We start from the raw sequence: 8,302 nt of genomic DNA on the forward strand, positions 1-8,302 counted from the left end.
AATGCCTGGACACTGGTAATTCCCTTTTTGCTCTCCATGATCTGGTTTCCACCAGAAGGAAACCTTCATGTTGGGGCAAGAGGAAGCAGCTTGCTCCACTTAGCTCACCATCATCTGGCCCACCCTCAGCTTTGCTTCCCTGTGCTGAGGCTAAATACCTACTGATGAGGATGTCACGATCTCCTGGTTTTGGCTGATTTTCTTCATAGTGGCTGGTATGACGTAGTATTTGGGATTTAGGAGAGAAACAAGTTGATACCAGATGGATGTTTCAGTTGCTGCAGAGCAGTGCTCGCACAGAGCTGTGGCCTTTCTTGCTCCTGGTGCTGCCTGGCCAGCAAGGAGGCTGGGGGTGCCCCAGGAGCTGGGAGGGGACACGGCCAGGACAGCTGGCCCAGGCTGCCCAAAGGGATGTCCCACACCGTGTGGCACCGTGCTGAACAAAAAAACGTGGTGGGAGTTGGCTGGGGGGCTGCCACTGCTCAGGGACTGCCTGGGCATTGGTTGGTGAGTGGTGAGCAACTCCACTGTTTTGAGTGTATATAATTTTATAGCAGTAATAACAACTATTATTATTTCTCCTCCCTTTTCTGTCCTATTAAGCTGTCTTTATTTGAACTCATGAGTTTTGCTGTTTCCCAGTTCTCTCCCCCACCCCACAACATACAGCTGGAATGTAAAGTGAACTCCTGCAGGGCGCTCAGGATTAGGTTAGGGGAAACTGCTCATAAGAAAGCAGAGAGGGAGCCCAGGAGGCCTCAAATATTTTAGTTACGCAGCCTGGTTTGGGTGTTTAAGTGCGTGCAAGGATTAACACTTTAACACCATCCACCCAAACTCAAAATGTCAGCCTAATAAAGTATGCCAGTGTTTATGCAGCTATTCAAAGTGGAAGATTAATGACAGATTATTGGAAATAGAGACCTTGAATAAGTAAAAGAGCTTTATTACTGTTATTTTTACCCTTCAGTATATTTTCCTAAGTTTTATTACGAGGCAATATTATGTTTGGAAGGGAGGTGTATGACCTGTAAGGTAGTGTTCAGTGGGGAACGTTGCATATGCAGTGAGGAACTGGCTACATGTCTTCGACACTGGGTAGGGTAAGCTCAGTAAAATCTTATTCATCTGCTCAACAGAGTCAAATATGGTCTTGAGATAAGTCCCCTGCTGTTCCCTTGCTTGACCTAATGTCAGCAGGTAGGCGATTCTCTGGGTTGAAGCATATCCCGTGCCTGTTGCTCGTAGACCCTTTATGGGACATCGTGAATCATCTTTGATTCATAGCAGTTCTGTCTGTGTACAACTGCTACTGCTGTTTCCTCCATTTGGATGTGAACGAGAAACCAGGGAAGTTCTGGCATGGAAGGACATTTGTCTGTGCTTTATGAGTCTTTGCTGGAAATCCCTGGGCTCTTTTCCTTTGGGACACTCGTTTCTCTTCTTCCAGCATTATTACCTCTCTTTGGAGCCTAATCGTTTTTAGTTAAAGTTTCTCATACCAACAGCATGAGAACTTGACTTCCCTGCAACTTTAAAAAGATTAATTTGTTTCTCATATTGCCCTACTTCATTTCCCAATGGTCAAGTTCCCTGACTGGCAGTGAACGACTTGTAGTTTTAGAACAGATGCTCCGAGTTAGTCAAAATCTACTTCTTGTGTGCTATAACTCAGTGGGGAAAGAAGAGAGAAATACAGCCATTTTCTGAGCAAATGCTGTAGCCACCGGTAGACATGTTAGTACCAACTGCATTAAGTTCTTCAAGTTTTATTCCTCTTTTGTACTTTTTCTCCTTTCAAGGCTCTATTTTAGCACATACATTCTTCTGGAGTTTTTCTTGCACATCTCTTAGGACAAAGAATGTTCTTTTGAGATGATGACTTCAAAACTGAACCGGAAAATGGTCATCTGGCAACTCTTTGTCCAGCCTGATTTGCAGCAGTGGGCATGGTAATATGCATAATGCAATTGCTGGGGAAAACTTTTGTAAGGGTGTTTTTCTTGGGAATAGCAGAATGAAAATCGCTCATGCTCTATGTTTCTCTGGACTTGTCATGAGAGAGAGATGGTGCTCTGTCATGGATTTCTTCGCCTTTTTACCCAAAACATTTTGAATGATGAGTTTGGTTTTAGATTGCAGGCTATTTATCTGCTTCAGATGCTGTAAAGATCAGCTCCATTAGCTCCTTCTGTTCAGTTAATTTCTCTACAGTGCCTTCCCTGTGAAATATGTAGGTAACATTTCCTGCACTGTTCTGTGTGAAAGACGTAGTAAATAAATGTCTCTCTTCTGATATGAAAAATTGCGGATTCACACACGGCAGGTTTTTAAAGTGAGTTTTCATTAACAAACTTCGAATCACTTCGCCCTCCACAGCTTAGCCAAGATAGAAGTGTATCAGATTAGTGTCCAAGCCGTGGCACCTTCTATGTTGTGTGTCTGTTAAATGATGTGATGGATTAGTCATCTGGTTGTACATGAGTCAAACAGAGAGAAAGAATATCAATACAGTTAGATTAGACACAGACTCTGGAGATACTGGGTTAGCTGCTGCCATCCTATTGGAAAACATGGCTGCCTTGGTACATTTTGCTTTTCTTTTCCCCTTGCACTAATTAGGGCATCCTCGTTGCCTCCCTTTTTCTTGTAAATTTGTAATGTATATTTGTGGGTTGTGTTGTTGGGCTCCCTCTCGCTGCCAATGGCACTGGGCCGGCCATGCAATGCCCTTTCTTGTCTCGTGTTTATTCCCAATGTTGAGGTGAGGCTGTGCTTCCCCTGCTCTTGCCTCTGCAAACCAAGGCTTCTTGGTGACACCCTGACAAGCAGCAATGACCAACTATTACAGCCCTGCTTTCCTTACAAAAGGGGACTTTTCATATCTGATATGTGACAACAGGTCTTAGTGCTGGCTGGATGTATTCAAAATGCATTTGCATGGAAGTGTGTTACACGGGAACAAAGATTTGCTTACCATTGATTCCTCTCCCCACCCTTTTTGAAGATTAACTCCAGTTGCTGGTGCTGGCAGTGTCTCATTGCACTGACAGGCAGCGTTGGTGGGGGGAAGATGTGTCTGGTCACAGCTCTGGAGGTGAGATGAGGTCCTGCTGGCATGGTGTGGTGGCAGGTGAGGATCAGGCAACCATCAAGAAAGAGTTGGTGGCCCTGTTTCACGCAAGTTTTATTACACAATGCAGCCTTGTGCCCATCTCCATAAATCCTACATCCCTGGGGCCACAGGGTCACCAACATTCATGAAACTCCTATTATCTGGAGGGGGAAGTGGTCATTCATCTGGGCACTGAAAGCCTTAGAAAAAGAGCCAGCTCCATTCGCATCACATCATGTCAGCAGAAGACTCCCTTGCCTGTTTTATTTTAATCTGAGTACCGCTTCCCTTACATTTTCCTTTGTTTCCCACCAAGAGTAAATAAAGACATTGGTGATGCAGAAGTAGAAGGTAATTACAGGCTCATTACTCCAGTCAGAACATCTTGCAAATAAATTAATGAACTTCGCCATCCTCTGAGGCAGAGAGGCTTTGTTAATGCTACCCTTAGCAGATAGCTTGCTGTTGTTTTGACATGTTTTTCCACATGCAAAAGACAGCAATATGCTTGCAGTCAGTACACTCTTCTGTTAGGCAGGGAGGGATGGAATGGGAAAGGAGGAAAAAGCAGGTGAGAGTCAAAGAGAGATCTCCATGAGGATGCACGCTGTTTCCTTTGTATCACGGGGGAACCTGCATGGCTTTGCTGGGGGGCACCAGGCCTGCACACTGCAGATCCTTAAGAAATGGTTTGGGAATCTTCTGTTACACTCACAGAGGCTCAGGAATCTCCACGGCCTAAGCCTGTGACAAACACCAGTCAGTGAACACAAAGAGATTTTAAAACAAGTTGTACAATAAGGAAAATTGCTGCCCAAAGGGCCTCTCTGGTCACTGAAGATCTTTCCAAGGTCTCCACAGAGGCATACCTGCAGTTTCCAGTGAAGATACCTCATTAAGATATGCCCAGTTAGGATGGCGGCCACAGCTCAAAGGGACAGCACTTGAGGACTACACAAACTTCCTTGCTATTTTTATACCATGGAGACAGACTAGTGTCCTAAATGGCCCCAGATTACAGGAGATGCAAAAGTGGTTTAAAGCCTCCGGTCACAAAAGCAGGACTAAATGACTGAGAATTAACTCTGTGGTTCCTAGGTGTCCCTGTGCAGCCTGGTGTTAGTCTCTGTGAACTTTTCAAAAGCATGTTTACAAAAAACAAGGAGAGGGTTATAAGAAAGCTGGTTTCAGGCCTTTAACATTCTCGGAAGTCCACCTGGGAAAAAAGGAGAAGCCAAAATCAATCAAAATCCTGCATAGATATCTCCACAACTTAGCAGTACATCATGCTAAGCATTAATAGTGATTCATTTAGCATCCAAAAATTCATCATACGCCTCCATCCCAGTCCCAAGGAGCATTCAGCCAAGTGACACAATGAAATTTTGAGTGTACAGTTGCTATCCTACTCCTTGACATCACTCGAAAACAATGAAAACCTTCATCCATACAAGTACTGTGCGAGAGCATGACCTCGCTTGGGGAGCAGTGCAGCGTGATCAGACTGATCTGCTGGGAAGCTGGGATAGAGCAGATGTGGAAAACCCAGCTCAGAAAGGACCTCGGGTGTTGCAAAGGTCCTGTGCTTGCAGGAAGCCATGTCATGAATCTCTTTCCAGCTCCATCCTAAAGCTAACAAGGGGCCTGGCCTTCCCCCACTCATTTCAGAAACTTAAATCTGACATCAGAATTATTGCTCACATTTGCACCCAAGACTGTTCATGCAATCTGGGTAAATTCTTGATGAAACAACACACGTTATGATTAGTTTATTTTTCTCTTTTCATGCAAATGTAGAATTTGTTTTAATGGAAATGGGATGCCCAGCACAGCATTATATAAAATGTGGAGCTGAAATATAATGTTATCTGACTTTTAGCCTTACTAGAATCTCCCAAACCATTCATTCACAGGGTGAATTTGTAGGAATAGGAACCTGAATGAAGTTACCACACTATCTAGTCTGCTTTTGCTTGATTAAAATTGAGAAATACATGTATACCTATTGTGGTCTTCTGAAGAGTGACCTGCCCTCCCCAGCTGTTACGTATACCTTATAAAAAGCTTTCCAGAGAAAAGTATGGTGATGATCATGCAAAATTTGGATCAGAGCTCAGGATCCCAAGTACTTGCAAATAAAGGAGTAAAGATATAATCTGAAAAAATGTGTGTGCACCCAAGTTTGGACCCTATGGGGGAGAATGATGACCATGTATTGATTCACAGCATGTACAGCAGCCCAGCTTAGAAAAGGAGTCAGCGTCTGGATTTATTGTATGCAACAGCATCAAAATACACCTTATCTTAACGCTGTCTCCACTATTTCATATGACATTTTAGAAAGGTCAGTGTGAGTAATGTTTTATAAAAGCATTTGAAGGAAAGTCCCTTTAAAAAAAAAAAAAAAAAAGCTTACAATCATCTAATGCACTGATTTTCAAACTTTTCTTCTCATGACCTTGTTCTTTTGTGGCCTCAAGTGGCAGTGACATCAGTGCTCCCAAGCTCACCACTCCAAGAGAGGGAACCATTGACCTAGAAAAGCTGGCTGGCCAGCAGCTCTGAGGCAGGCCCCTTGCTTCTTATTTACTTGTGTTGCAAGTCCATCTCTGCAGAGATGCTTCAGGACCAGGTCGCAGCAGCCAAAGATGAGGAGGGGATGATGCCTCAGCAGGCCAGCTGGATCCCTGCCACAAGGCTTGGGGCAGGCGGTGCAGCACAGGGATGTTTGAGGGAGCTTCAGAGAGGGGGTGATGCTGGGCTGCTGATGGGGTTGTTGGTGGGGACTTCTGTCTGTAGAAGTACGGCAGAGCAGGGAGCATTTGTGTCTTTGATAGAAAATCTTTGCAGTTATGGGAGCTGTGCTGTGACATGAATTCCTCCAAGTGATCAATAGACTACAGTTAACTATGTGCAAAGTCTGGAAGGGAATTGGTCTGCTTTTCTTTTTAGCCTCTCTGCATTTCAATGGTATCACAAGTTTTTTTTGTTTTTTTTTTTTTTTTTTTTTTTTTTAGTTTTATTCTTTTCCCCGTCACAAATGGGTGTCAGAAAGGTGATGAACATGACCAGAGACATTTTGGCAGAACGTAATGTTACACTATGCAGAAAACACTCCCCAGATTCATAGTTCCAGATTGTTCCTCCCTGACATTTTCTCTAGCACATTGTATGCTTTACATGGAAAATGTTACTTTAAATGAAAATTATTAGACTGAAATAAAATGCAATTTTTTTTTTTTTTTTTTTTGTCTTCAAATTAATTCTTTCTTGGACAGGGAGAGACCTATAACAATGAGATTAATGTTGGAAACAATCCAGTCTTATAGTGCCTGATGTATACAAACTGGAGATGGATACTCGAAGACAGGTAGAAAACATGGGAAATTATTGTGCTGAAAAAGGCACAAGAGAAGTAACAGACACAGGCAAAGGATGAACTGAACCTGAAACGATAATATGAAGTGGCTTTAGAAAGCTGAATGTAAGTTTCATGTGTAGATATAAAGCCTAAAAGGCCTAAATATATATGAAATTTCAGAAGAAAGAGAAATAATTAGCAAATATTTGAACAGTGTTGCTACAGGAGATGAAGAAATATTCTTTGGCTATCCCTAGGCTGGGAAAACAGACAAAGCCAGGAAGACTACATAGGGAAAGGAAAGCTGATAGTTACAATAGAAATATTTAAAACTGGGTGTCATGGAGAGTGTTTTGGCAGAAGGCTGTATAGGGCTGGGATGACCCTTGGCTAGATCTTAGATGAGTTTCTGTAGTGGTGATGGGTTCATCTCTTGCTGTATGATATCTGATCAAGATGAAAGATGAAACACGACAAAACACACAAGAAGCTATCATGGAGGCGGGCCAGGACTGTGAGATGAGCTGATTTTCTGTTATCAGGGCTGCCCACCACAAAAATACCTTTCCCTGCCATGTTCCTGCTTCCTGTGTCATTTGACAAAAGGAAAGAACAAATTTGTGAAAATGAAGTGAGTAGGATAAAGGAATGCCACGCAGACATGAAACACTGGAGCTGACTGAATAAAGAGAAACAGCTGACGAAATACACTGTTGGCCACTGTGATAAGAAATTCCCTGGACAGGATGTGCCACGCGAAGATGTGCAAAATCATCAGGAACCATGGTTCCTATAGAGGAAAGAAAACAGGAAGCATGTCATGAATCATCAGCAAGCAGGCCCTGGACAGGTTACATGGCTCAATCTGCAGTCAAATTAATAATCTGCCAGGGGTTGGGAAGAAGGAGTTTAAATAGCATCCTAACATTATGACAGAAGCCTACAGAAGGCAGACCGAAAATTCAGGCTGATCATGTCTGCTTGGCAACATGTGACAGAGAGAAATTACCCCTGCCGGAATGTGGGATGCCTCATTAAATAAACAGTCCCAGACACTAATTAAGAGTACATAGAAACAAAAAGATGTAAGAATGTAAGCTTGCCTGGAGACTTGGGAGGCCTTGGGATAAGTTGACTGGCACATGGTTGGCAGTGACTCTCTCTCTACAGGCATCTACTTCATTAGCATCCCACCTGTAATCCTCAGCTAATTACCCACTGGTTTGCATCTGCGATTCATATTAAAGTGCCCTATGAACATTTATTACCAGCACTGTTTATCAAGTGAAACTGATGAAAATGAACATTTTTTTTTTCTTTTTCAAAATAAATGGCCCCATTCCTCTGTCATTATCCCTTTCTCCACACATCTGAAGATCTCTCTCTAACCGAATAGTTCTTATTCAGTAATTCTTCACATATAATGAAGTACAGTATCATTCAGTTAGCTGTTGCTTTTTGCTGTGAGTGACCTTGTAATAAGGTGGAGAATGAAACCTGCCTTACCTGCTGGCTTGCTCTTTCTTTTATTATAGCAGTGACCTCTAGTGTACAGCTCTCAGTATCCAGGCCTGGCACTTCCCCTTGCAGAGCAAGGCCATTTTCTACCTCATGGGAAGGAAGCAGCCACACAAAGTGACCTTTCTGTTTATTTTGGATTCTGCTCAAAGAAAATTAAAGCGCTCCCTTGAGACCTTGATAATTGATAGAAGACCAACAGCACAATGTTAGATCTGCCTTTGCCCAGCCCTCGTGCTCTAAAGCATCCTCATTTTGGTGTGGCTCTGTGAGAAATTTTGCAGCCTGTAGTGCTGCCTGTGCCGTCA

The sequence above is a fragment of the Aythya fuligula genome, chromosome 3 (genome assembly GCF_009819795.1).
Source record: "Aythya fuligula isolate bAytFul2 chromosome 3, bAytFul2.pri, whole genome shotgun sequence".
NCBI lineage: Eukaryota > Metazoa > Chordata > Aves > Anseriformes > Anatidae > Aythya > Aythya fuligula.